Raw genomic sequence first — 8585 nt, 5'->3', positions numbered from 1 at the left:
AGATAAATTGATTATCCAATATTTTATTCTTGTGATTTTAATGGGTTCTGTCACTATTTTCTGTTTCTATATTCTGTTTTCTTTCCTAATGAAATCCAATCCCTCTCAATGAAGGCGGGAGATTTTTAAACAAGCATTAGTTGATAAACATTCCAAAATTCTCTTTATGGCTATCAAATGCATTTTTTGACAAGTTAAAAAAATTGTGTTCTCTGATTCATCATATGTATCAGATTCTAGAAAATCCTTTCCTTAACTTGGCACATAATATGTTTCTCTCTATGACAGAAAGTATTAAAATCTATTCTTAAGAAGGTATTCGAAATGCCCAAATTTCATCATACTGTAGAACTTGGTAAAATGTGAGGAGAAATTTGCCATGTATTAAGACTACATTGCAGCTAACTGTCTGCTTAATGCTATTTGCTTGCCAAAGGTTTATACAAATGACTAGAATTTATAATAATGCTATGGAGACTGGGGCCTAAGGCCATTTCTTCACTTCCAGTGATGGCACATACTATGGTTGAAAACTTTGTCAGGAAACAGCTGGATGGGGGGATGTGCACTGAGAACTGTATATGAGGAGCAGATATGAGAAGACATGGCCAACAAATATGCCTGGAGATGCCATAACGATGGTCCTGAAACTAAATCAAAATTTGCAAGTGTAGAAAAGAGTGAGTAGAGCAAAGGAATTTTGATATGGGTGATTAGGATAGAGGAAAGGATACAAATGACAATCAGTGGAATACACTGCATATATGCATGAAATTATTAAAGAAAAATTTAATTAATAGAAGAAAAAGGCATAGCATCAGGTGTTTCTAAAATGGGCTCCATCACTTCTGTGATCCTGGGTTGCTGAACTGTTAGACCATTGGACCATTGTCTTTGCCATCACTGAATAAAGAACTCTTTACATTACCAGTTATTCACATTATTGGAGACTTGTAAGCAAGTTTCAGCATGGAGTAACCTAATGTTGTTGACTATTGTAACTTTTGTATGTTCACACACACCAAAACCTCTCTAGTTTGGCTTGAGAACTTAATGCTTGATTAATCAAAATTTGAACTGTTGAGCACGAAGCACACTAATCCTTTTGGGATGCTTTAAATGTGAAACAAATACAAAGCAAAGATTGCCATTAGTCTTAATTTTTTTTTACATGTGCAAATAAATATCTTGTGGTTGCTGAGACACATATGCACACATGTACACACAAACAATCCTACCCAAAAGACAACAACCTTACTACAAACTTTATGGCTTAAAATATCAGAAATGAACAGAAATGTGTCTAATATACCTGTTGTCTTGCAGGTTGCCAAAAATTAATTACCACTTGGAAGAAGTCTACTCTAGGTCTGAATCAGCATCTAGTCCAGTAACTGTGGCATTCTTTTATTAGTGGAGCATCTTTTCACCTGCATCTCCATAGTCAAAATGACCACTGATACCCTAATTGCTCTCTTTCTCTTACAATACACAGTACTGTAGCAAATCAAGGACAGCCCAGGCTAAAGTCTCATTTCAATGTCCTTGGCTTTACTGCATGAGAAACGTTTCTCTGCGGTCATTTCTCTTTTCTCTGAGAAGTTATTAGTTACATACCTAGTGGGGCATAGATGTGATTTGAGGGGTATTTCTACATCATGAGTTAAAAAAATGTATAAGTTTTCTTCTTTGCACAAGAGACTACCAAACACCATGCCTGGTTTGGTTGCATCCTATCAAGAGTCACATATGTCAGGTTATACCAGTATTTGGGGTTGTAAGCTTGACTATTTTGTTAAGGCAAGCTCCGTCACATTGGAAAGGTCTGAATGTTGAACTTCTAGTAATGGGGGATTATTTATTAACAAAGGCTTTAGCACCCATTCCTTTCTGAAACTATGAGTTCATATGGGGACTTGAAATAGTATTGTTGTGTAATATTGTTTCCATATATAGGCTGAGTTACTCATGAAAGAGGACTTATACCACACAACCTAAGCATAAAAATTCATCCTTAAAATGAGAAGCAGAGGAGTATGGAGAGAAGACTTTATTGCCTTATTCATACTAATTTTTATCCTAAAAGCTTGTTGAAACAGCCCACTGGTGGCATATATGTGGGTGTGTTTGTGTTTCTCTCTTTTGTTTTAATTATCACCTCTATTTATTCCATTTCTTGAAAATCAAATGTAGACTTTTGCTTTTCATTTTTATGCTAAATTATATCAAACTTAGCCAGGAAATACCCTTTCAAGCTGTTTTTGCATACTATTGAATATTTCCTACAGTTCTAGGAGTTTGAACCGTTCCTCCCGAAATTCCGGCTTTGGCTTTCAACACTTGTTCAAAGATGGATTGGGGGAAAATATAGGATCATGAAGGTTGTGATTTATCACTACATTATCTTTATAGGGATTCACAAATTCCTTGTATCATTGGGAGGTAAAGAAACCTGGGAGGGACCTGAGAGTAGGGAGTAGGTCATTGGTGGCCTGTTTTTGAACAACATACTTTGATCCTGGTCCCTTCCTTTAGTTCTCCTTACTGTCTTTCTTTGCAAATGCTCCTGCCATCATGGTGCACGCCCTTATGCATAACAGAGGGAGCTGCTGTCCATGGAACATAACCTCTGAAACCTCCAGCTTAAGTAAAACTTTTCTCCTTCTAAATTATACACAGCAGTCATTGTCATGAGTACAAAACGCTGATCACCACAGCTCCTGAGTAGGATTGAGCTCTTCCTGATCTCAGACACAATTCTTTTGTCCTCCAGATCTTCCCAGGTCCTTTTTCTAATTCCTTGTCTACTCAGCTTCATGTTCTTTCTCTTTCTTTAAAACCAAACCAAATACACACATACCCACAGCGCCACACCCACGGCGCCTCCCCTCCACACACACCCCAGCAAACAAGCATGGAGTTAGATGTGTTTTTTTGGAAAAATACTCCTGAGCTTTAGCGGCTCTTTGGGGTGTGGTTGATACACCCAGTGTCACTCCCTTGAAGAAAATTAACTCTCATCCCCTCTCCCAGCTGATAGCAATTGTAAATATTCTTGGTTAAGCTGAAATTTTATTCCCACTTTTCATCTTTCATGCTTGAATTTTGTCTAGCTTGAGCTTGTGAAGATCTTGTGACTGTTGTCACAGTCTCTGTATGTACATTAGCCTTGCTATACCTAAAAATATTATTTCCCAGACTAGTTTGTCTTTTTCATTTCTTTTTAAAACACCCCAAAAGAATAGATTGAAAAATGAGTTGTTTCTTCACTTAATGTGTTTTAAGTTTAAGATGCAAAAATATAGAATTGCTTTCATGCCCATATTGATGGATATTAGATTTTTTTTATAATCCTACAAACCCACGTTAGACAAAATCCCAGAATGGAGCAGGAAGATTAGAATTATGTCCCTGTCCTAATTCAGAAGATATTGGCAATTAAAAGCTGAACTAGAGTTTATTTTTCTTAGCAATATGTCTAGTATATCCCAATGAATGATGATACTGCTAAGAGTCTTGTGTCACTACAACTGGACCTCATGTGTGTTGTGTTTTTGGGTTTTTTTGTCTCTTTAAAATGGGCAGAAAGTCAGTAGGATATGAAATTAGGGGTGATTCTGGAAGTTAGAGAGGGAATGAGTGGATATGACCAACATATGTTGTATAAAATTCTCAAAGATATTTGATACATACTTACATATATCTACTATTATGTATAGCATATGTTAATTCTGCAATGAATGCCATTTATATTTTTGATGAATTCCCTTGAAGATAGATTCATAAAAATTGCACTACAGACTCAAAGAGCATTAAGATACTGGAGGTTTTTGTTTGTTTTCAGTGTTGAATTTTACTATATTTTATGTTCTAAAACATTTTATTTAGAACATATCAGTTATATATAATCACAGGTTTCTTGAACATTTCCATAATCGATTTCAATCAGATTATGGACTACAATAGCTGTTTCTTCCTAGCATTCACAATAGATCATGGTCAAACAAAAGTTTTTGACAAATTTATAAATATGGTATATGACTTTTATCTTAATTTACATATTATTTATGCAATTGAACCACCTTTCATAGGTCATTTAAAACTAATTACTCATTCATCAGTAATCAATTTTGTTTGTGGAAACTTCATTTTTTTAACAGATAATCCTATAAAATGTGTTATTTTAGTTTTTAAGAAATAATGTTATTTAAATTTAATTTATATTATTAAATATAAAAATGTTATTTGAATTTGTTATTTAAATTTAAATTATTCATCTTCTTCATTAAACTACCTTTAAGGTAATTTTACCTAATTGTTTCTCAAATATGTCATTGTCTGGAATGTACTTTCTCTTTGTACGTGACTGGTGTGACTTCTTTTTTGCACATCTGCATTAGATTTATTCACTTCTATTTGCTAGTTTTATTTGAATTAGTTCTCCCAGATACAGGTTATATTTGAGACTGACTGGTGAAACTTTGCTAGTAATTTGACTGATCCATCAGGATTCCAAATCTAGTCAGAGCTTTCTGTCACTTCCCTTCTTGTACAGCAACCTGTCCTTCCCCACACACCAGTCCCTAACCCCACCTACTTTCAACCCACCCCACCTCCAACATGATACTGGGTATTTGGAATGTTTAGGAATTCTCTTCTTTATACTACCCATTTCATTCCTCACTCAACCCTTTCCTTGTTGAAACTTTTTCCAGCCTAACTACTGTCTTACAGGAAATGATACCTTAAGACCACCAAGATTTCCTGCCAGTTTGATGCAGCCTCTTTACCTAAACCCAGACCAGGTGGACTGCATTCCTGTGCACATAAAAGACTGGCACCCCTAGCACCTTTCATCCCTACATACAATTTGTACTTGTCACCACTCTGCACTCATTGCAGGGCCAGTGGAATAATGTGTGAGTTAGTGGAGATTCTCTTTTTGAATGCGCACTTGACCTGACACATCAGCATGCCAACTGCACTGACCTTACAATTTTACTGAAAGTTTAATTTACTTGCTCTGCCCCCTTGTCTGTGCTAATCTATTAGGAATGAAAGATGAAATGGGTCTTTATTGTCCCTTTATAGAATTTAATTTATTTTATATCTCCATAGCATGATTATTCTGATGTACCTTAATAATTTGCCCACTATTTTATTGTCCTGTTTCAATTGTTAGAAGAAAAAAACTATCATCTTTAACTTCTATTTAATACAAAATCTCAAAGAATTTATTTTAGAGGACCACCTCTATCAGTGATACAAATTTGCCTAAAAGTATTCATGCATTTTCTAATGTTTAATTGGTTTACTGGCCTATAGTCTCTCGCCAATCTGGTTTGAGTGAAAGGTGCTGTTTTTTGTTATAAAGAATTCATGTGGACATACCTGAACATACTCCTCTGGCAATACAATAAGAGTTTTGAGTAACAGAAGGTCATACCTGAATCAAAACTCATGTTCAAACTGTGAAGTAGTACACACCTTTAATTTTAGCACCTGGGAGACAGAGACAGGCTGTTTTCTCTGAGCTTGAGGTCATCCAATGTTACACTGTAGGACTTTCTCTAAAACAAAACATGTAATTATCACCCAACTAACAAGTGAAATCTACTTCTGTAATAAAACATTAAAGGGTGTTCTAATGAGAAACCTTGCATCATTATCCACCTCGGGGGCAACGATAAGCTTTCTTCCTAACTTATGAGCATTTTCATCAATACTATTTAACTGTCCTTCCACAGCATCCCTACCAGGTAGAGGTAGTAAATCTTATTTCACAAATAGATACAGGAAGAAACACTTGCCAAGTCACAAGGCTAACCTATTAGCTACCTCTTTTGTGTATCTAATATTCATTCTTATTTTTGATTCATCCGATATTTAAATCTTTTATAATAAGGAAACCAGAAAACACTTCACAAACAAATACCCACACCAAAAGTGTCACCATTCTGCTTTCTATAAATGAAACTGTTGATTGAAGTCATATTTTATAAAGTCTGTAAAAAGTAATCCCTATGTAAAATAGATTATTCATATTCAGCAAAATGATAAGGTGTTTACTTCCTGGGCTCTTTGGCGCATTCATTTAAATTATCCCAGTGGTAGCCGTTTCTAAACTGGGAGTTAGATATTCATGCACCTGATACTCAAGAGTCTATAAAAGTAAAAAGCGCAATTTAATATGCAGTATATGCTTTAGCCAGTAAGATAACATTATGTTTGCTTATTCTCTGGAAAGTCATCAAAATATTTGCTCATATTCCTGGTCATTAACCACAAGATGCAATATTAAATGTCAGATGACTATGGAACAACATGCAAATTAGCACTTAGCAGAATGCCTCACAAAGGAGAGAGTAGCTAGCTTTTAACATGATAGTGTGCAAAAGTTTTTACTTATGGTAACTAGACTGACTAGTATGGTAAAATCCATCTCTATATCACATATAACTCAGTAACTACCTCTGAATCCATTTGCTGAGGAGCTACATTGTATGGGACATATTCAAAACACCATCTCGTGTATTTCTAAACTATTCCATAGACATAAAGGGGGAAATGAGACTCCAGGAGCTTTACAAAACAAAGACAGAAAATCTTGTACATTTTTACACACTTGGTAAGTTACAGTCTCAGGATTTTTCCCTCAATTATATCTGATATGGAATTTCAATCTCTACACCAGAATGATTAGTTTCATATCAACTTGACACAAGCTAGAGTTATCTGAATGGAGGGAACATCAGTTGAAAAAAAAATGTCTCCATGAGATCTAGATGTAGGGCATTCTCTTAATTACTGATTGATGGAGGAGGATTCAGCCCTTGTGGGTGGTGACATCCCAGGAATGGTGATCAACAGTTCTATAAAAAAGCAGGATTAGTATACTCATAGGTCAGCATCTAACCCAATCATCATCAGAGAGGGTCCCACTGGTGTGTAATGGGAGATGATACAGAGGCCCACAGTGGAACATTAGGTGGGGAGAAAGCTGAAATTGGAAATCTCTATTTTGTTCCTCACCTTGTAGCTCTCAGGTCCAACAAGAGAAAGGAAGAATCATAGGAGTCAGAGGGGTCTTGGATATTAGGAGAATATGGCCCACAGAAGCAACTAAAGGGTTCATAGGGTCTCACAGAGATTGAAGCGACATCACAGAATCTACATGTATTTGAGCTAGGTCCTCTGAATATATGTTATGAATGTTAGCTTAGTGTTTCTGTGGAGTCCTGACAGTGGGAGAGGATGGGGTGTGTCTCTGACTCTTTTGCCTACTCTTGGGATCCTTTTCCTTTTACTGGGTTGCCTCATCTAGCCTTGATATGAAGTCTTGTGCCTACACTTATTGTAGCTTGTTTTGTGTTGGGTAGCTAACCCTGGGAGGCCTTTTCTTTCTGAAGAGAAATAGAAGAATGAATCTTGAGTAGAGGGGAAGAAGAAGCAGGCAAGAGATGGAAGAAGTGCTGAGAGGAAAAGCTGCAATCTTCCAGATGGAAACAAACAAATAAATAAGTTAACTAAAATTAAAAAAGCAGGCCTCACAAGACATGATGGGCAAAGCAGTAAGTAGCACTCCTTCATCATGTCTGCCATGCTGCTGCCTTGTTTGAATTCCTGTCCTCATTTTTTCTGTTGATGAACTGTAATGTATAAGCAAAAGCTGAATAACCTTTTCTTCCCCAAGTTGCTTCAGTCATGGTGGTGTTTCTCACCACAGCAATAGTAACCCTGATGAAGACAGACACCCTTAGATAAACTTAGATATGAACAATTTTAAAGAGCATATTCTTTGCTTTCTGCTCTTTATTTCTACTTTTTTTTTCTTTCTTTTCTTTTTTTTGGGGGGGGAGGGAAATTTTTTAATGTCCTTGAGTTTGCTTTAATTCTGTCTTGTTGTTGGACTTAATTGCTTTTCTGATACAGAATTAGATCATTTCAAGGAAAAACACTTTGAATGGAACAACAATTTGTTTGTATTGATGGTAGACATAAAAAATAAAGGAGGCCATATTTACAAATCAAAACACCTTTGATAAGAAAGAAAGCTTGGGTTAGGTCAAGATGAGAAATCAGTAAGTCTAAGCCTTAGTTTTCAGCACAAAACCTTAAATATTTCAGGACTGAGAAAGTTTCACACTGATATTTTATTTCAAACCCTTAATTGATTATTTCTGCTACCTCTGCACTAAATCAGCAAAAATATACCAAACTTTGGATTTCCTTTCTTGAGAAAGAAAATGGCTAATCACTTCAATTATATGTGCTGAAGGGAAAATAAAACCAATTGTATATCCTGAGAACAAACTGAATGTGGCCATACTTCCTTCCTAATGTTCTTACAAACAAACCAATAAAAACACGGTACTTAAGACTGAAAGTTACTGCTTAATAGAGAGGCAAGTAGCCTGTCTTGGTTCTTCAATGTCATCTCTAAACTCAATAGTACAAATTCTATTCTGAAAACAGGGCTTTATTCCTGCCCAAATTACACACACACACACACACACACACACACACACACACACACACACACACACACACACACACAATCATAGATTGTCAAGGAAAACAGCAAC

Source organism: Microtus ochrogaster (assembly GCF_000317375.1).
Source record: "Microtus ochrogaster isolate Prairie Vole_2 chromosome 14 unlocalized genomic scaffold, MicOch1.0 chr14_random_1, whole genome shotgun sequence".
NCBI classification, from domain to species: domain Eukaryota; kingdom Metazoa; phylum Chordata; class Mammalia; order Rodentia; family Cricetidae; genus Microtus; species Microtus ochrogaster.
Note: the sequence above shows the minus strand (reverse complement) of the source record.